The 21,711-nt window shown below is 32.5% G+C and overlaps 1 long non-coding RNA gene across 2 annotated transcripts in view; it reads right to left on the bottom strand.

Moving 5' to 3' along the window:
- LOC144226836 (uncharacterized) overlaps positions 1-21,711 on the bottom strand; it is a 165,882-nt gene that overhangs the window by 35,464 nt on the left and 108,707 nt on the right. The window contains exon 3 of one of the 2 annotated variants that reach the window (XR_013333753.1): positions 1,133-1,201. The exons of the other annotated variant lie outside the window; for it this stretch is intronic. This is a non-coding gene — a long non-coding RNA (uncharacterized LOC144226836). The remainder of the gene's footprint in view (positions 1-1,132; positions 1,202-21,711) is intronic. 2 annotated transcript variants of the gene reach the window in all.

Here is a 21,711-nt window from a genome sequence, read left to right as displayed (position 1 = left end):
TACGCATACCAAAAATGCTAAAATTAAAAAACAAAAATGGGGTGCCTGGGTGTCTCAGTTGGTTAAACAGTGACTGTGGTTGAGGTCACAATCTCGAGTTTCATGGGTTCATGCCCCACATTGGCTGTGCTGACAGCTCATAGCCTGGAGTCTGCTTGGAATTCTGTGTCTTCTTCCTTCACTGACCCTCCCGTTCTCTCTCTCTCTCTCTGCTCTTGTTCTCTTCCTCTCTCTCAGAAATAATAAACATTAAAAATCAAACAAACAAAAAACTAACAACAGCAAGGTTTGACAAGAATATGAAACAAATGGAGGGACTCCTTGGTGGCTTAGTGGTTAAGCACCTAACTTCAGCTTAGGTCATGATCTTGTGGTCTGTGAGTTTGAGCCTTGCAGTGGCTCTGTGCTGACAACTTGGAGCCAACTTCATCATATTCTGTGTCTCCTTCTCTTCTTGTCCCTCCCCTGCTTGTTCTCGGTCTCTCTTTCTCAAAAATAAATAAACATTAAAATTTTTTAATTAAAAAAATAATGTGAAACAGCTGGAAATATCAAATATTGCTGGAAGTAATAAAAATAGCACATTTACTTTAGGAATTTCTTTGGCAGTTTCAAATATATTTAAACATAAAAGTATGATCTAGCAATTCCTGTCCTAGATATTTACCCAATAAAAATGAAAATGCATGCCTGCAAAAAAGATACATAAAAAGATGTTCAGGGCTTTATTAGTATTATTTTTTATTTTAGAGACAGAGACAGAGAGTGTGCACATGAGCAAGGGAGAGGGGCAGAAGGAGAGGGAGAGAATCCCAAGCAGATTCCAAGTTCAGTGTAGAGCCCTATAGAGGGCTGTATTCCATGACTCTGGGATCATGACCTGAACTGTAATCAAGAGTCAGCTGCTCAAATGACTGAGCCACCCAGGCACCCCAGGGCAGCTTTATTCTTAACATCTCCAAACTAGAATACACATATACAGTCATAAAATACTGGGGGAAAATGTTAAACATTCATACAATAGAGTATTAAGTAGCAACCAAATGAAACAAGCTGATAACCACAAAAAGAAGGATGAATTTTTCATATGTTCAGTAATTAAAGCAGAAATAAAAAGTATATGCTATTGTACCTGGGGCCCAGGGATGTAAGAGCACCTGGCTCCTGGCGTCCCCATCAAATCAGGTTTGGCTACTTGCTCCTGACAAATCCAAAGACAGAAAGACCAGGGGTGGAGAAATAAGAAAGGGATTTAGTTCAGTGAGGTCAACACAAGGAAGCCAGTGGACTAAAGTCTATCTCCAAAGTGCTTAAAATACTTTTAGGTGTATATAAAGAAAACGTGGAAAAAAGTTCAGTGGGTACATGTAAGTGGGCAGTAAAGGTGTGGTCAATCACTGCCTTTGGGTCAATCACACTTGGGTCTTGTGCTTGTCAGAGCAGTCCTTGTAACTTGAGGAGGTAGTTCCTCTTTGCCCACAGGGTCTTGTGCCCGAATTAAGAAATCACCTGGAAAGAAGGCTTTAATCAATTAGAAAGGAGGTCAAAGGGAGGAAGCTGCAGTCCTCTATCCTATGATTCCACCTATGTTCAATTAATGGCAAATTTAATCTAAGTGATAGAATCCAGGAAAAGCTACTAATTTAGTTAATCATGTTAACAGACTAAAAGCAAAAGAATTTTCTTATGACCAGTTCAATAGAGGTAAACATTGCACATATTCACATACAACAAAATTTTAAAAATATTCATGACAAAATATATAGCAATCAAGATACAAAAAGCGATGTCTTGAATCTCATAAAGACCATCTAAAACATCTTATAACTAACACTGTTCTAAATCATGAACTATTAACTTTTTCCTCAAGGTTTAGTACCAGAGTGATTTTCTACTCTCATCATTTCTATTTACTGTTTTACTATAGATCCTAAGCACTGGAGTAAGGTAATAAAAATAAATAAAAGACATACAGATTGGTGAAAAACAGAAACAAACTTTAATATATGTAGGTGATATAATTATATATATAAAAACATTTTAAAATATCTATAAAAGTAATCTTCAAATGAGTAAGTAAATCATGAAAGTTTGTAGATACAAAATTTGGATATATGATGAATGTATACAAATTGTTTGTGTACATATTAGGAGCCAATGCTTAGAAAATGAGATATAATACCTTTGAAATCATGAAATTCTTAGAATACATTTATCAAAGACTATGCTAGACCTCTAAAATGAAAACTATAAAATATTGCTAAGAGCAATTTTAAATATTAAAAATGCAATTTTTATGGGGTTGCTTGAATGGCTCAGTTGGTTAACTGGTTATGTGTCTCCCTATCTCTCTGTCCCTCTCCCACTTGTGGACTGTCACTCTCTCAAAAATAAACAAACATTAAAAATTATAAAATTACTAGTATACATGTTTTATATACTAATAATTTTAATGAATGCTATTTTATGAATTGAAAAGTTTAATATTGTCAACATGTCAAATTTCCCCAGAGTAATCAATACATACAATATAATAGTAATCAAAGTACCAATCCCTATTTTAGAAATTGACAAGTTGTTTTTAAAAATCTGTATTGAAATGCAAAAATAATTAAAATCAAGAATTTTTAAAAAGAAGAAAAAAATTAGAAGATTTGCAGGGCCTGATTTCAAGGACTGGTCTCAAACTATAATCATCAAACTATGTCATCCAGATCTTCTGAGTCAACAAGGCTATTTATTAAAAACGTTCCTCATTACAGGCTTGAATTACTACCAGAATACAATTTGGTAAAGAAAATTTACTAAAATTTTTTATTGTGAACATGGTTTTTGTTTAAGGGTGAAGCAATCTGATTATGAGCTTTACTCACTGATAACATTTACTGTGGCTAGGTCAAATTATTTTTGAAGGATCCCAGATTTGAATGTGTAGTTTTCAGAAATGCGTTCTAAAAGGGACTGGTGAGTGCATAGCAAAATTAATCAATATGAATGATATTTTTGCCCCTAAAATCTAAAGTTTATCTTAGAATATGAGCTTAGAAGATACTGCATATGAACATCAACTGTGCAAGGAATCTGAATACATCTGACATCTGATATGCAAAATATTGAATAACCTTCTAAGATAAGGTATTTTTTTCTTTATAGACTTTGTTTTATGGTATCATGTTTCATAGAACAATGGTTACGAGCATAGTTTGGGGGACCAGCCTGCAGATGTTGAAAGCCTGCCCATAGACTGGTTACAGTTTCAATTGCTAAGACACTACTTTAAAATGTAACAGCTTAAAACATTTTACTTTTTTTATTTTTATTTATTTATTTATTTTTTATGATCATAGGTGAGGTGGGTCAGTAAATTGGAAAGGACACAGCAAGAAAATAGAATGTCTGGGGGCTTACGCAACGACTGGTCAGACACATCTGAAAGCTCATTTCCTCATCTCTCTGGCACCTGGAATGGCAGAAGTCAGTGGAGGTCTAATGCAAATCTGCAAAACTAAATTTGCTTGTGGCCTTTTCGAGTCTGTTAGCTAAAACCTGGGGACCTCAGGGTAGTAAGAGTATTCACTTGGCTGCTCAGAGCTCTGAGTATGTTTCAGCAAAGAAGTGGGAATGGCATCACTGTCCTCAGCCTCAGTAATCACACAATGTAAACTTTTATTGTTACAAATGAGTTACAGTCCTAACTGTCCTTGGAAGAAGTGTTAAAGAATTTCCAGTCACTCTTGTAAAAATCAGCACAACCTCTCAGACCTTTATGATTTTAAGCAAATGACTTAACTCTTTGACCTGAATTTCTTAACTCTAAAAGATGACTAATAGTAAAATCTACCTCGTAGAGTTTTTGTATTCAATATGTTAAGTAATCTGAACAGTGTCTAGCATATTGTAAATGTTTAGCAAGAGTTTAGCAATTATTTATATTATCATTATTATTTTAACAGAGGAGGCAAAGGCAGCAGATATAGGGAGGTTTTCTTTAATATTGTTCATTAATTTAATAAAACTAATACTATACTGTTAATAAACTATTAATATAGCAGGCAAAGTGAAATAAAAGGTATATAAAATGAAGGCATTAAAATGTCTGTATTTGATTTGATGACATGATCCTCTATGTAGAAAATGTGAAAAAGTCAACAGAAAACTCCTGAACCAATAAGCAATTACAGTAAGGTTGCAGGATATAAGGTTAATATATAAAAGTTAATCACTTTCATATACCTAATATCATCTGTATTAGCACCTCCTAAAAAATGAAATATTTAAATTTAAACATATATACACACATACATACACACAAATATACATACACATACAAAATGGATATATATATATGTATATATGTATGTATACACACACACACACAGGATCTATATGAGGAAAACCAAAAACTGAAGAATAATATTAAAGGAAAACCAAATAAATGGAGAGACAGTGGTCATGAACAGGAGGACTCAATATTGTTAGGATGTCAGTTCTTCCAAACTTGCTCTATAGATTCAATGCAATAGCAATCAAAATACTTCCAACTTATCCATGGATTTCAATAAATTGATTCTAAACTAACAGAACTGATAAATGAATTGAGTAAAGTCACTGAGTATAAAATCAATGTACAGGTATATAGGTACATGCCTATATACCAAGAGTGAAGCAGCAGAAATTGAAATTAAGAAAGCAATTCCATTTACAATTGCACTAAAAATATTACAGTATCTAGGAATAGCCTTGATTAAAGAGGTAAAAGATCTGTACTCTGAAAACTATAAAACATGAGCAAAAGAAATTCAAGACAATGCAAAGAAATGAAAAGACAAGAGTCTATCAATAGATGAGTGGATAAAGAAGAGGTGGTATGTATATACACTGAAATATTATTCAGGTGTAAAAAAAAGATTGAAATCTTGTCATTTGCAACAACATGGATGGAGCTAGAAAATATAATGCTAAACAAAATAAGTCAGTCAAAGAAAGATAGATACCATATGATCTCACTCATATGTGGTGTTAAAGAAACAAAACAAATGAGCAAAGGAAAAAAAAAAATAAGAGAGAGAGAGAAACCAGGAAACAGACCCAACTATAGTGAACAAACTGATGGTCACCAGAGGAGAGGTGGGTAGAGGTTGGGAGAAACGGAGGATGGGGATTAAAGAATACATTTATCATAATGGGGAAAAAATGAAACATAACAAGATAAAGGCTTCAGTTAAAATGAAAAAAAGAATCACTTAGCTTTTCACTAAGGTTTCAAGTCCTTCTCAAGGCCATGTCCTCCAAGGGCTAAATACAGTAATACTATTGTTGATATTATTGACAAAACCTGTGGCATCTATTGCATGGTAATTGTGTATGTGTGTGTGTACACACATGTGCATGAAAAAATATTTTATTATAAACTAAAACTGTTCTTAAAGTGGGGTGCCTGGGTGGCTCAGTGGGTTAAATGTTGACTTTGGCTTTGGTCATGATTTTGCAGTTCATGAGTTTGAGTCCCACATCAGACTCTGCACTGACAGCTCAGAGCCTGGAGCCTGCTTCGTATTTTGTGTCTCCCTGTCTCTGCCCCTCTCCTTCTCATGTTCTGTTTTGATCTCTCTCTCTCTCTTAAATACAAACAGACATTTAAAAAATAATATAAATAAAACTGCTCTTAGAAAAATAAAATATATTTTCTAAATCTATTAATAGGATTAAGTGATCAAATGAGGAAGAAAAACTGTAAATAGCATTTATTTATATGTGGGAAAATCCTTAAGGACAAAAATTTTAACGCTTCAGGAAATAGGTAAGATCTATGTTTACAATAATAGTATTTTAGACTCTTCATTGAAGAGCTTTTTAAAAAAAATAATGTTTTTATTTTTTATTTTTTGAGAGAGAGAGAGAGACAGAGCATGAGTTAGTTGGGAAGAGGCAGAGAGAGAAGGAGACAGAATCTGAAGTAGACTCCAGGCTCTGAGCAGTCAGCACAGAGCCCAATGTGGGGCTTGAATTCACAAGCTGTGAGATATGATCTGAGCTGAAGTTGGACGCTTAACTAACTAAGCCACCCACGTGCCCCAATTGAAGAGGTTTTTTAAAATAAATATGCTAATTTAACACACCATTTACAAATGATGAGGAGCAATCATGAGAGAGCTTAAATGTTTTGTTATAGGTCAATGGGAAAGTCAGAATTTGAACCCAAGTCCCTGAACATGCCCATCCTTTACAATGGAAAGATGCATTTTTAATAAAAAATTGAGTTTGTTTTTTCTCCAAATTTATATAAATTAAATTAAGAAGGAGGAGAAAGATGGAGAAAATACCACTAGAGTTACAGCTGCTCTTAGCATCCTAGCATCCATTCTTAAAATATAGGAACTGATTTTTAAAAAACAAAAAGATCATATTTACAAGGGACTTGTGAATGTGTCTATTTTTACACATTGCTTTAGTATGACTTAAACATTTCTAAAATATCTTAAATGTAAATTTAATACTACTAAAATAGTTAATGATCCACTCTGAAAATTGATTTTCCTATGGGTGAATTATTTTTTTATTTCTTAAAAAAAGTATAATAACATAAAAAATTAAACATTCTTTTAAAGCAATAACTGTGATCTAAAATCAGAAATGTCCCTCCATTGGCATGAAATTTCTTTGATGGAAAATAGTGGTTTAAATAAAATGAAAGTCATTGAACCAAAGATTTATATTAATGAAATTTCATATTTGAGTGAAAAACAGCTGTGCAAGACTTAATCAAATGCTGAAGAAAAGCTTAAGCTAACTTTATTTAATAGCAACTACTGACTTGAATAAATTGCGAAGGTTATGAAGCTACAATCATTTCACATATTTTATAGAGGTAGCCACCAATTACTCCAGATCATTATATTTAAACAGGCACAGATAGAGTGCTAAAACCATAGGAATATGAATGCTTGGTTTAAAGTCTTAATTTACCTTGGCAAATAGTTATTAAATGCTCTATTTATAAATTACCTTGGTATGCTAAATTTTATTTTTATAAAATATGTTTTTTGCTTTAATCGTATGTATCACTATATCAAAATCTTCACTGAGCTTGCTTCTGGTGAGAAATATGAGAAGAAACATAACATGTAAGTAGAACATAAAATTTTAATATGCTTAGGAAATAAAAAAATACCTTCATTTAATAATGGTCAGTTATAAGCAATAGCTCTTAGGTAAGCAAAAAATATGATTATTTTAAAGTGTAAAACACAGAATACTTTATGATTCTCTTACTTGACTTCAATGTTATGGACACTAGATCATAATTTACTATACACAGTTTTACATATTCTGTTTAGAGCTACCATGTTAAATAAAAGTATTCTAGTGATGTCTTTGATATGCTAGGTAATCATAAATGTATGCTAGGATAATGAGAAAACTTTAAATATTTTATTTTCTTTCTTTCTTATTTTTTCCAGAGATAACATAGAAACATCATGTTAATGTCCAAATACCTGATAATGTGAAATAACCTAAAGTGGTGTCTTTTTTATAGAAATTTTGTATACACCCATAATTATAATTTCTCTTTTCTTTTTTTACATTTTTTATGTCTTATGTATTTCTGAGAGAGAGAAAGAGACAGCGTGGCAGGGGATGGTCAGAGAGAGAGGAAGACACAGAATCTGGAACACACTCCAGGATATGAGCTACCTGTCAGCACAGACCCCAACACGTGGCCCGAACCCATGAACTGTGAGATCATGACCTGACAGAAGTCGGACGCCCAACAGACTGAGCCACCCAGGTACCCCTAATTTCTCTTTTCTAAACTAGACTCCCCTCTGGCTGTGCTACCTTGAAGTTCAGCCATTATCTCTCCCATACCATAATCATAAACTTCAAGGTTTCCCCTTGATAAGTTTCACATTTTTACCTGGGTTTAAGTTTCTAAAACAATGTGAATGTCTTCCTCTATATTTATAATGCTAACATTCAACATAATAACCACACTGTATGGTTTGCACAACTAAATCATTTGTGTTCATACTCTCCTGTCTTAACACTCATCCTGCTTTCTTTTCAAATTCTATGGATTTATAGATTTATTTCCTTTAGTTCTATTTTAATATTATCTTTTTCCCCTAATGAGGGAAACTTTCATTTAAAATGTACAAACTGTTCTCTCCAGAGAGTAGCATGGTTTGATGAAAGGGCAAAGCAAGTTCTAAGAGAAAAGGGATGGACACCACCAAATACTTTCCTTTTGAGATTAGACTATTGATGTGATAGATTACATTAATTGATTTTTGAATGTTGAACCAGACTTAAATTTAGTAAGATGAGTAGTAAACCTCTGTGTAAAGTGAATAAATATTTATAAAAACTAGTTTATATAAAGAAAACGTAACATTAATTGAAAGAAATACCCCCGTGAAAAATATTCTAAAAGTCAAATATGGATACATCATCTCCCAGCTCATTAAGATAAAAATGTATTGTCTTTTTCAGAACTTTATGTAAACATTTATGTATCCATATTAACTTAGATTGAAAATATTAATTCATTTTATTGTTTATCTCTGCTTTTCTTCCTCTCATTTTTCACTTCCATTGAAATGTTTTCTTTTATTTAGCATTTCAACTGTTTTGTTTTTGTTTTTGTTTTCGAGAAGAAAACAGTCTCATCTCTATCAGACTCTTCCAAAATTTATTTTATAAGGAAGATTGATATTCTTTAAATTTTGTAAAACATCTCTTTTACATTTGAAAACATCTCAAAAACATTTCATTGCTTAAAAACTTTCACTGGATTTCTGGGATACCAAAAAATACTTAAATCATAGGTTTCAATATGTCTGAGGTGTTTTTACACTTTAGCTACAAGAAGTATTCCTAATATTATGACTACCTTCTATTGCTAAACTTTATTCTAATTGAACTACTGTATCTTTAATTCATGGGTCCTGAATTACTCACCAATTAACACACATTTTGTAATTTATTCAGGCTGTAATAAAGTATACTCAGTGTTTATACTACTACTTCCCAAGAATGTGATCTTGGTCAAGATATTTAGCAAACGCTTAATCTTATTATGCAGTTAATTCTTAATAGAGATAATGAAGGTACATTCGTCATAGGGGTTTTTTTAAAGATTAAATATAGTAATAATACCTAATAGCTAATATAACTTTTCTAATTAACAAAGCAACACATGAGGTATCTGCATTTCACAGTTGGCAAAACTGAGGTAGGAAGTTGTTGTTTTTTGTTTTTGTTTTTGTTTTTAAAATTTTTCCCAGGCCATTTAATTAGTAACTAGTCAGACCAATCCGGTTTCAGGATCTGAGTCTTAACTATCATGTGTACTATCTCTTATTTTTCTATCTCTACTTTCAATTATGGGCCTAATACTCTGTAGCTGCTCACAGTGTATCTGTTATTTATGATGAAATGATGATGATGTGTGGAAGTACTGAGCCAATGAACTGGATAATATGAATAGGTTTCAAATATTTCAAGTGATTGTACAAATTAGAAAACATTGAAGTTAATCAAACAATTTTTAAAATACTTAACCATTTTATTAAGGAATTCATCTGTTTCTCTCCTTAATGTTTATTTATTTTGAGAGAGAGAGAGCATGTGGCTGAGTAGGGAGAGGTAGAGAGAGAAAGGGAGAAAGAAAATCCCAAGTAGGCCCCATGCTCAGCACAGACCCCAACACGGTCATGAGATCATGATCAGAGCCAAATCGAGTCAGACACTTAATCTACTGAGCCACCAAGGCACCTTTATAACTGTTTATTAAATAACTAATAAGCTCTCTCAAAGCCTCAATATGCTTTGTGGAAATTAAATTTGTAATTAGGTGTTTTGAGTTATAGCTATTGACATAAATATATACTATTTGTAATAGTTTGGAAACATATAGAAAGTAAATGTTTATAATTAAATTAGAAATGTTTTAGGATTATATTAATTTTGCATAATCCAATGGTCTTTCTTTCCTATAGAAAATATATTGTAATAAAAATTGGGATTTCAAATACATATCTAAGATCTGATGGAATATACAAATGGATAATTGCCAGGTGATATATAAAAATAGAATACAACCTGTAGCAACCAGCTGAAGAAACCAACACCTTATCTGAATAACCATCTCAGGAAGTCAACCTACTGTCTATAGTAACTAATCTAAGAAGTCAGACTATTATCCTAAGGAACCAATCCAGAAAGACAAACAATAACCACTACCTCTATTAGCTCAAAATGGTCAAGGTTTAATTAGTGTCAGCTCCCCTAATTTTTGCCTCCATTTCAAACTTAGGACCAACTAGAGAAAGCCAATCACATATAATGCCCCACTTTCAGTTAGTTTGACTAAAACTTTTCGATGTCAAGATCCTTTAGTCAAGGCATAGCGGAAAGCTTCCCTTTGTTCTACTACAAACTTTTTCCACTTCTCTGCCTTACTTTTGAGTCTACCAAACCCAAGTGATCGTGACTAATTCCTTTGCTATAGCAGGCACTGAATAAATGGCTTTTGTTTATTTGCATTTTACTGGTCTTCACTTATTTATATACATCTTTAGATTAAAGTCTTTCTAACTTTTAAAAAGCTCTCAGATAACCCATTTTGTAAGGTAGTCTTTCATTGACTGTGTTATAATTGATATAAATTGAGAAAAAAAATGTGTTCTTTAGATATTCATTAAATATGGCACTAGTCACATAGATACTAAACAGAAAGCCTAAATTTATCTGATTTTTGGAAAGAAATCTAAAATATATAGCATTAACAAAAAAATTTTTTTATTAATTTTCTGTAGCTGATCACAGAAATGAGTTGCTGCAGACTGAGGTCTTGTTGATCAAAAGCTTATTTAAAGTCAAATTAGAGTGAGCTCAGTTGAGACAGAACACAAATTTACCCCTCATTTTATTCACTAAATCTTTGTGAATGACTTTGACTAGGCTTTAGTTTACGTAATGTTTTGCCTGTTATTCCTTTCTTCTTTGCATTGTTACTACTAATTGTTAAAAAAATATATATATCCCTTACATTTTCTATATTTTTAAGATATGGACAAAGCTGGTAGGTTAAAAGGAAAACAAGAATCAAATATCAGTGAAGGACTTTTCAGGGCCCTTGTAAGAAATTAACAACAAAAACTATTTGTACTACCATTGTGCTATGTGTGTTGCTATATTATTAATGTAACAAGATTCTCACACAGAGAGACAGAACATTGAAGCTCTTCTTTCCAGGAAGCAGCTTTATTTGTGCCAGCATGGGCTCAGTGGGCTAAGACCCAAAAAGCTTGAGCCCCGAGTGCACCAGGGTGTAGCCTTTTATGCAATTTCTACTTCTTTGTCTCCAATATATGGTAACACATATAGTCTGATTGGACACAGTCCAAGTTACAGAGTTGTGACAGAGTTCTGCAAAAGTGTATAAGAGTTAATTGGGCCATGTTGTCTTCCTTTGTTCTGAGGAGGTTTCCACCATGTTCCTTAGGGAAGGGCTCTACCACAATAATAGGGACAATCTCTAATACTAGATGAACAGTGTAATATCAGAGCTTAAAACATATGGACACATATTTGTACAGAGTCAGTTTTTGTGTTATTGCTTATTTTCCATGGGGTAAACAATAACCTATAACTAAATCGAAAGTTTCTTTTTTTCAGCCAAGAGGTTTTGATTTGCTCTAAGTTCCCAGGATACTAAGAGCTAGAGATGCTCCAGTGATAGGTCCTGGTAATTCAGGTAAAAATGTAAATTAGTAGTAGTACATTTTTACTACAAATGATCTCACTGATTTTTAAACTTCTGTCTAGATTTAGCTTTCAGAATACTATGTAAAGTCTTTCTCTTATCAGATTATGGATTGCTAGTTAATATTTAATTTCTTTGCTACATTACTCTCTTTTCCCCCTCATATTCTCAATTCTATATCCTACCAAATTTACCTCTCTATCTTAACAAAGTAGCTAATGCATAAATCAGGAATTTGATAGCTTATTATTGAGCAACTAAAAATAAAAGCAAAAATTATTTAGATGATATACAAACATATTATTAAGGGGAGGAGGATTGATGAACTGTTTCAAGATTTAATTCAGAAAACACTGAATTTTCATTCAATAGTTCTAAGACTGTTCTTTACTATTGAGATGAAGAAAATATCATTTCAATCTCCTTTGGATTTTCATTTCTAACTTCCACCTTCTCTCTTTTATTTTTTCTTTTTCTCTTCACTTAGGTCATTATTTTTCTATCCATATTTCTTCTATCCATACAGCAAAACATGTAAGATTCTTAGGTCAGAATTTGTTAGGAGATATAGACACTGGATAGAGCTCTAAGTTCCTTTATAAGCAAGAATTGATTATTTGGAACAAATGGAATGAATTAATTCATTGCAAACTCCATAAATTTCATATTTCTGACCATGAATATGTGAAAAGAGAGCAAATATTTTACCGAGAATCATTTAAATGCATTCAAATCAATGCGGTCATATTTTCATATCATTGCTCATGCAGAAGTGAAGTCAAACTCAGGCATATTGAAAAAGAGCCTAAGGATGACTTGCAATACACCTGTTACTGGAGATCGATTCAGACGCAGGGGATAGTAGAGGATCCGGTGTAACCACAAATTTCTCATAAAGTTCCTCATGCTGTTGAAAGAACAGAAAATCTTTATTTTCAATCTATTAAAAATACTGCATTTTTCTCATTTATGAAGAGAGTAAACGTGTAACTCAGTGTTGTTTCCTGATAGTCCTGGTGTTCACGTTATGCTTTCAGTAAAGCTTACTTTTCAGCTTTTAGTGCTTTTAAATTGGTTAGTATGGTCAGTGATAGTTTTCATCTTCAAAAATAATTGAATTTTTATTCTCTGTGGAAACCTTCAGCTTGCAGGCTACTTTACTTATTTCAGGTAAGCAAAAAAATCTCCTGGTGACTGGAAAAAATTGCAATACTTGCTGAAAATATGTTTAATTTCTTTCAAAATATCCCCATTTGAAATCTAAAGCAGTTGCTGTTGCTATGTTTTTCTTGATGGATGTGTAACAGTGAAAGTAGAGAAAGCTTTGTTAAGATTTGGTTGCTAAGCACTTTCAATATGTCTGTAGGTAAACAAGAGCAACATGTAGCAAATCAAACATTGTCTATAATGTAAACTGTAAAGGATTGATGTCAGTAGTATTATCACAATGGGTCAAAAAATAAAGATTGAAGTCCATGGTGACAATGAATTATATAGGACAAAAAATGATTTAATATGAGATCATTATCTAATATTATTTTAGACTCAAAGTATTATTATGGCCTAAAGTTTATGGATGATTTTAACTTTATCATTTAAAAAAATTATGCATTAAAAGAAGTAGAATATGAACATTTACTCAATAAACTGAGTTTCAGAAAACTTAGCCAGAAACCTATGTTTTCAAAATCATAAATGACCTTGCCTGCCCATGAACATAACTCAACTTAATTATGCTTATTAAGAATGTACAATACAATACTTTCTTAGTAGCATGCTGAAACTTTCATTATTCAGAAATTTACATAAAAACATAATTAAACTTCACATTTATTAGGGAATCCAGACACATATAAAATACACATGAAGTAGTGATAAGCAGTAATTAAGCTCATTTTTCTTAGTTCTTAATAAACAATGACAAACTTAAAAGTGCACATATACCTAAACTTTCACCTAATCTTAAATATATTTCATTTAAATATAATTTTTGTAGTGTTGATTTTAATATAATAAATAATTGTTCTTTCTTCCTCAGTAGTAGTCAAGTCATAGGAAGAATATACTTTTTAGGGTGAGTTATAGTTATAAGTTGAGACAAGTTGCTTCCAGGTTATAGATTTTTTGAAAAAATGTTTGCTTCAAGCTAGTAATCTACTGAATGATGGGTTATGTGCTTACAGGATGAGATTAAATTGATATCATGTCAACATGTTATGCTTCATCTTACATTTGCTGAAGAAGTCAGGTCTATTGGTCCTTGAAAAATATGTGACACATTTACTGGGAGACATTTATATTGGCCAAAAATATTAATTCAGTTATAAAACATGAGCTTTCTGACCATCATATGGCATGTGGAGAGATTAGTAACTTATCTCTGACTTGTCTCCATTATTTTGACTGATACACTGAATACAGTATTCCCTGTGTTTATGCTTTTATCAGGTTAGATCCATATCAATATTCCCAACTTTTAAAATTTAATTAAAACAATATGAATAATTCTGTATGTAAAATATGAGCTATGCATGCTTTTTAGATTTGTAAAAGTCACCCAGGCACTTCTCTGCCTTTTGGTAAGAAAAAAAAAATAAAAACTTAAATCAGAACTTAAATAGAAAGATAGTACTGTAAGATGGACTATTTCAGATGTTCAAACTCAGTTGTTTCAGTCTGTGTCCCTTGCCAAATCTGAAGGATCCAACAAGCAGAGCAGACATGGGTACCCACCACTGCTCCAACTTAAGAGAATTCTATCTTATGTTTTGGAGATGGTCACAGATATGGTTTGGGGGAAAAAAAAAAAAGAGAGAGAGAGAGAATGAAACATTGTCCTGGCCTCAATACTGGAAATAATTATTCTCTTGAATCTGTTTTGTTGTCTTATGAACCTGATTGAATCTCTGACTTTATTTCCTTCTTCACATTGGCTAAGGAAACAATCAAAATTTGGTCCCAAATATAGAAAGGATGAAAGGCTCAAAAACATGTATTTGTATTAACATAATTTTGCTAGGTATATATTACTTTCTGGCATGCTTTTCTTTCTCTCTTTATTTTTAACTTTTGTTTATTTCATCTTAAAATGAATCTTTTTATGGTTTGAGCTATCTGCTAATTCTTTTGTAATAAGAAAGAGATAAATAAAAAAGTAGCTTTGCTTTTCCTTCTTAATATTTTTAGTTTTCAAATTTACTGGGTACCTTCAAGAACTAAAATCCCAAGTGAATGAACTCAGAATTAAAATTTGTCATTTAGTGATAATGCTCCTATTCAAATGTAAGCATCATCTTTTATGATTTTGAAAATGTACTGAGTGTTGTATGTGTGATGAATGTGTGTATGTGTGCATACTCTAAGCTATACCTACTCAATTTTTAAAAGAATGAAACTTAATGAAGAGGTTGTATATTCCTCACTCTTTTTTTTTTCCAAAAACAGACCGACAACAACAAAATTAAGACATAATCCCCATACAATATGCACTCACAATGTTATAGAGAACTGAGGTTTCAACTGTATTAGCAGAAACTCACTGAAGGACTGATAGACTATGACTCAGGGTATAAATATACTTATTAAGAGAAAGATGTATGTAAAGAAATTTATATTTCTCAGGCATTTAAAAGTTAAAATGACCTAGATGTGAAATATCATCTAAAGTAAACCTTGGGGGCTCCAGCACATTGTTACTCATGCTTGGGAAATAAAATTCCTATCTTTGGACCAATAATGTAATTTAAAGAATTATTAGGCCACAAGACCCTACCTCCTTAAATATATTGCCTTAAGAAATGGAAGGCTATGAGTGGTATGAAAAAGGGGGCAGAGGTTTTGTAGAAATTGAAAATATTAAAGGAAATATTAGGGTCTTCAGTGTCCTCATCACTAGTTTAAACTAAAACTTAGGAAAGGAGCAAGGATGGTGCTATAGGGGCTAAGTTGCCTCCCATCCCCAATCAAACTGATTTTGTTTTATGTCTTCATGAACTGTAACTCAGCTGATTCTGTGTTAGGATTTTATTTAGTTTGCTTGAGAGGTTGTTTTGTAATTAAAAAAATGGTTTTTCTAAAATTCTTTAAAATTCTCCTTTAAATTTCCTTATTTAACAAAATAAAAATTCTCAAATGAATCCAAATTTCCCAAAATCAAGAGTTGTTAAAATATATAGCTATTTTTGAAATTATAAACTAATTAGTCAATAATAGCATTGTTTTGTTTTTGTTTTGTTTTGTTTTTGTAGTGATGCATCAAGTGTTCAAGCTTAAGACACATGATTCTTACATTCTAGGAGGGGTTCTAAAGAACCGTGTTTTGTAATTTGAACTCATATTAGGTGCTTAATCACAAGACTATTAAAAATCCTCTATTAAAGCAGAAAATAATAGCAATGTACAAGGAAAGGGTATACCATAGTTTAGCTCAAATTATACAATATGTATAATATATGGGAGCTGTTTTTGTAAATCTAATTTTAAACATCAGAGTAACATTTTAGCTGTAGTTCTGCAATTCACGGTAGCAATCATGTTGATGTCACCTTTGAATAGATTTTTAATGTAAACTGCTATTTCAAGCTCGTCAATTTACTAGTGCAATTTTCCCTACCTTGATAGAATAAAAAAAACCTTTTGTGTTCCTTTTTCTCATGTAGTAATTGATGATAACTTTCATCTCTGTTTTTCGAGTAAAATGTCATGCTTCCTTAAACCTTGAAAATAGCATTCTAAAAATTCTCCACTGTTTTAATGTTTGAAGAAAAACTAAAATTTTATTCATAGGATAGAGCTTTTATGTCATACAAAGATATAAAACGTTTTGATAGCACCCGTTCTTCTTATTTTATAACTGAAATAAACTCTACTTTGTTATAAAGCCACCTAAAATGTTACCTGGATAATAACTGTACTTCTAAATATCACAACCATGAAAAAAGTAGTGATTTTGCATTCATAACTTATAGCATATAAAAAGGAAGTAATTAAAATATTAGATATCTAAGGATAATTTCTTTGAAGGAAGACATTTTTAGGCATTACTGTTTGAGGAACTTGTAAATGTAATGTATGAGAAACATAGCCTCATATAAAATCAGAAGGGTTTGATGCTATGTTTCTACAAATTTTCATATACATATATTTTTCTATAATTTTCATAAATATGTGTTTACATATATAGGTATATCTTTAGATAACTAGAAACTGAACGTTATAAATATATAGTAGAATATTCTCAGCATGTTTTCATTTTAGTTTCAGTTTCTGTAAAACAGCATATCACAGAATAAGGATCAAGTTTCAAAACAGATAGTCTGAGATCTAATTCTGTATCTGTTGCTAAGCCTCAGTGTCCACCTATAGCTTATTAAAGAGCTGTTATAAATATTAAATAAGATAACAGTATCTCTGACAATGTCTGCTCATTAACTGCCAGTTTTTCTTCCTTTCTGTATTAACACTCATTTACTCAAGAAGTATCTGCTGGAATTCTAGTCTGTAACTTGCACTCTAATACAACTAATGCATAGAATTTTTCTTCAGTTCCTTAATATCTAATTAAATTATTTGAGTTACTTATTCTTCAATTTAAAATTTTATTTGGAAGGAATAAATATGTAATTTCATATGGTAGTGAACCAAATTCACGACAAAGTTGTTTTATTTGTTATATATTCCATCTGGTAGGTGATTTGAGGGCAAACAGAAGTTATCCATATTGATAAACATTTTAAATGCATTTTGTTACTTTGGGCACCTTCAGAACCAGACTCATAATCAAGGATTCAGTTCAAGCAATTTATGGGAGGTGCCAGAGTAGGTTAAGGAAGCAAAATGCAGAGAAGGAAAGGCAGTGATAATGGTTAGCTACATCATGGAATATGAAGAGCACTCCCATAAATACAAGCCTCAATATTACTCAGCAAGAGTTAAAGGAGCTGGAGTATTGATGTCCATCTATTGGCTGGCCAGTGATTAAGGCTTCCCAATACTGGGAACATTATCTCCAAACACATTCAGCATCCTGAGGACAGACCAATGGAAAAGATATAGAAGCTGGCTGTTGGAAGTCAGGCATAGACGCTATGGTTGCAACACTGATTGCCTCTGCTATAAATGGTACTTTCCAAAATATCACCCAAGTATTTCAAAATATAAGATTAGGTAATAGCCACCCACACAAATTTTAATTTACTATTCCTTGGTTTAGAAACAGAATTGGATGAAAAGTTCCATGACCCCAAAAACTTTAAGAACATACACATTTTATCAAGATAACAGAATAATTAGGCTTTTTTAATAAAGACTAGAAAACTAGATAAGAAAAGTCAGAAAATTCTGAACATAATACTGTGAAGAGATAGCCACTGTTAACTTTTTGAATACACCAGTTTTTCTTTTTAATGCATAACTATATTGCTGACTAAAATATTTGCAAAATTAAAGTACAGGAGAAATTTGAGTAAATTAAGTGTTCTGATTGAGAGTTTAGAAAATAATGAGGTAAGCCAAAAAAGATGTAATTTGAGCTGAGAACTTGACAGATAAAAAGGGAAAATGCATTCTAGGTTGAATGAGTATATAAGTAATAAAAGTGAGTGAATCGTACAAAATTAATTAAAGCCCATTAGTGTATGTGTGTGCACACATACATGGTATAAAGTCTTAACTTAGGTGTACCTGGTTTTGCTGGTTCTTGAATTATTTGGGTTCTCTCATTAGACAAAAGTAGATCCATACTAAATTAATGCATACAGGTACATTGAAAGGAGACTGAACAGCTTCTCAGTATAGCCTAATAAAAGAAAATGCTGATGCTTTACCTTATTTATCTTCTTTAAGGTCAAGCTGACAATGTATCACACAAAAACCCCTATAATTCTGTTTGGGTAAACATATAACATGTTTTTTAAACATGTATTTTTAATACATAACATGTATTTTTTAAAATTATGCCTAATTTTGTCAAATTTAACCCTACCAGAAATGTAGATGAGGATAACATATATTTGTATGAGTGCTTAACATGACCTTGACTCTGTTAAGTGTGTTATGGGAATTGCATTTTTTCTACATAGCTTAATTCTTATCACTCAGTTTTCAGGTGTTATTTGTTCTATCAGATTTCTATTACTAATTTACTTGTTTATGCAGCAAATCAATTAGATACTTAGTATAAGTATTATGATAGTGGTCAGAGATAGTGTACCAATTAGCTTTTGGTGCTTAACAAACACTCCAAACCTAAATGGTGTATAGTATTAAATATTTATTATTTCTTTCAAAACTGTGATAGAATTGTTCTGTTTTTGTGGGCCAATGTATCAAAAGTCTGTCCTCTCCTGTTGGCTCAGTTAAGACGGAATGATCTAGGATAGTCTCAGTTGTGTATCTGACATTTAGCAGGCTTTTTTATCTAAGAGATCCTAAATTAGGACACTTTGTTTTTGTCCCATATAGGTTTCTATTCTACCAATAAGCTAATCCATGCTCTCTATTTGGTAGCATCAAAGTTCCAAAAACCAGCAGGAGAAAAAGTCCCAATGCATAAAGACTTTTCAGCTTATGTCATTATTGTTAATGTTTTAATGAACAAAGTAAGTCACAAAGCCAGCGCAACATTAGTCAGTGTCAGATGGTACAGCTAAAGAGCACGAATAGCAAGAAGGGAATAAAATAGTATAAAATACCATACTACAGAATTCAATAAAACATCTATTCTCAAGAAGCTCACAGTTTAGTGGAAGGGAAAGAGACATGAACATAATTTTTCAAAAGTTATGTCATAGTAAAATTATTGAAACTGACCAAGATGGCCTTATCGTTCTCCTTAGTTTGACTAAAATTTAGACAGGTTTCTATCTGACAGTAGGCTCCTGACCTCCTTTTCCTTAGAGCATTTACTTTAGAGAACTTGCAGTTGTAAATTCTTTCTCTGATTCTTTCAGGTATCAATCTTCTCTCGCTCTCTACCCAGTTTTACAACACAGGAATGTCTTTCTCAAGGACACCCCCGTTGAAATGTAATCGTAAAAAAAAAAAGTGCTCCTATCTTCCTGTCTCTGTGGAAGAATAGGGGCCTAAATTCCATAAGCATCAATTAGCATAACACAGAAGGACCTAATGACATGAACCAATCTTCCCCTTAACTTCCTTCAGTACTTTTCACTTCTCTCCTCAGCACTAAAAAGTTTCTATCTTTTGTTTCAGTAGAGTTGAGTTCAGTTTCTCTCCCTCATTGTAATTGCAACAGTCTTCCTTGCCTGCTTAACTTGTCCAGTGCAATTTTTCTTTGACGGAACCAAGAAGGGCAAGAATGGAGCTTTAATTGGTCATGGACTGAGGAGTAGACCAGGAATCAGGAAAGATTTCTGGTGTGTGTACTGTCTGAGTTTATTGTTTACACTTTGGACTACTTTGCAAATAAGATATGATTTTTCCCTTTAGAGAATCTCTTCAATAATATCAGGGTTTCTTAATTTTCCATAAAAAAGAATCAACAACCTGGAGTTTGAAGAAAATATTGTATAATTCTATACCAATGCCTTTTCTCAAAACTTGTGGATTAGTTTGCATTTTCAGGGTTATCTTGATACTAATAATAGTGTACCTTTACCAGGGAATATGCACTTATTTTCTTTAATATTATAAAATTGGAAATTAATACTCTAGCATTCTAATCGTATTTCTATGAATTTTGATAATAAGAGGTTAGAATGATGCTTCAACAATCCAAAGAGAGAAGATTTTCTAACAGTGCTACAACCTCTATTGAAACTAAGAATCCAAAAAAAAAAAAAAAGAAACTAAGAATCCATTCTTTAATATGAAGTTGCAGCTGTTGTTTTCCCTAATAGATATTAATTTTGATGTTGAGAAATATCCCATATTCAAGTTGTTAAGAGGTGGCTATAGTCTGCATGTTTGCATCACTGCAAAAGTCATATGTTGAAATCCTGATACCGAAGGTCTTAGTGTAGCAGGATTTTTTAATAGAGGGATGGGACACTGAGGCTTTTCTATCCAGGAAACATCTTTATTTGTGCCTGTACAGTCTCAGTGGATCTGTACCCAAAAAACTGAACCACAGCTCAGTGAGGTGTACCTTTTATAAATTTTCTACTTCTTTGTCTCAAATACATGGTAACAAATACACAGTAACAAAGAAACATATGGTCTGATTCGGTGGTCTTATATTACAGGGTCATAAGGGATGTCACATACAGACATACAGAGTCATGAAGAATGTCACATATGTGCACATAACCAGGTTGCCTTCCCTTATCTTGAAGGTTGTGGGGTTTTTTTTGTTTGTTTTTTGGGTTTTTTTGCCTCACCATATTCCTTAGGGAAGGTACTCTACCACATTCCTCACTTTGATGCTTGAACCCCCCCTATTTTGGGTCAAAGAGCATCATCTTGGCTTAGAGGCTTCTATTTCCATAATATCATCACATGCATGGCTGTTTTTCTTTTGACCATTACCTCGATGAGGCTGGAGACAGACCATATAACCAGGGGAGCTAGGCAAGGTAGGATTAAGCAAGCTACCAAAATCAAGAGAATAATACCTATGAGGGTTTTAAATCCCCTGAGAGTTGAAAAACATCCTCCAAATAACTCCCCATGGTTCCAACGTTTCCAGGTCTGGAGTAGGAGATGAGCAACCTTTCTTATTCAATCTGTGATCTCCTCTATGACTTTTCCTTCATCATCTATCTGTAGACAGCAGTTGCTCAGGTTAAACTTTCCACAAACCCCTCCCTCAGAAGCATGCAAGTAATCTAAGGCCAAGAGATTTTGATAAGAGCTCTGACAGTTTCATTGTTTATAATCTCTACAACTGCTTGCAGCCTGATTATGCAGTTTAGCATGTACATGGAAGTGCAGGACCCATCCTCTGCCCAGGTGGCAGGGCCATAATATTGGATTATTGGCTC

This window comes from Crocuta crocuta, unplaced genomic scaffold (assembly GCF_008692635.1).
Source record: "Crocuta crocuta isolate KB4526 unplaced genomic scaffold, BGI_CrCroc_1.0 scaffold33, whole genome shotgun sequence".
In the NCBI taxonomy this organism is placed as follows: domain Eukaryota; kingdom Metazoa; phylum Chordata; class Mammalia; order Carnivora; family Hyaenidae; genus Crocuta; species Crocuta crocuta.
Note: the sequence above shows the minus strand (reverse complement) of the source record. Positions and strands in the feature narration are given on the sequence as shown.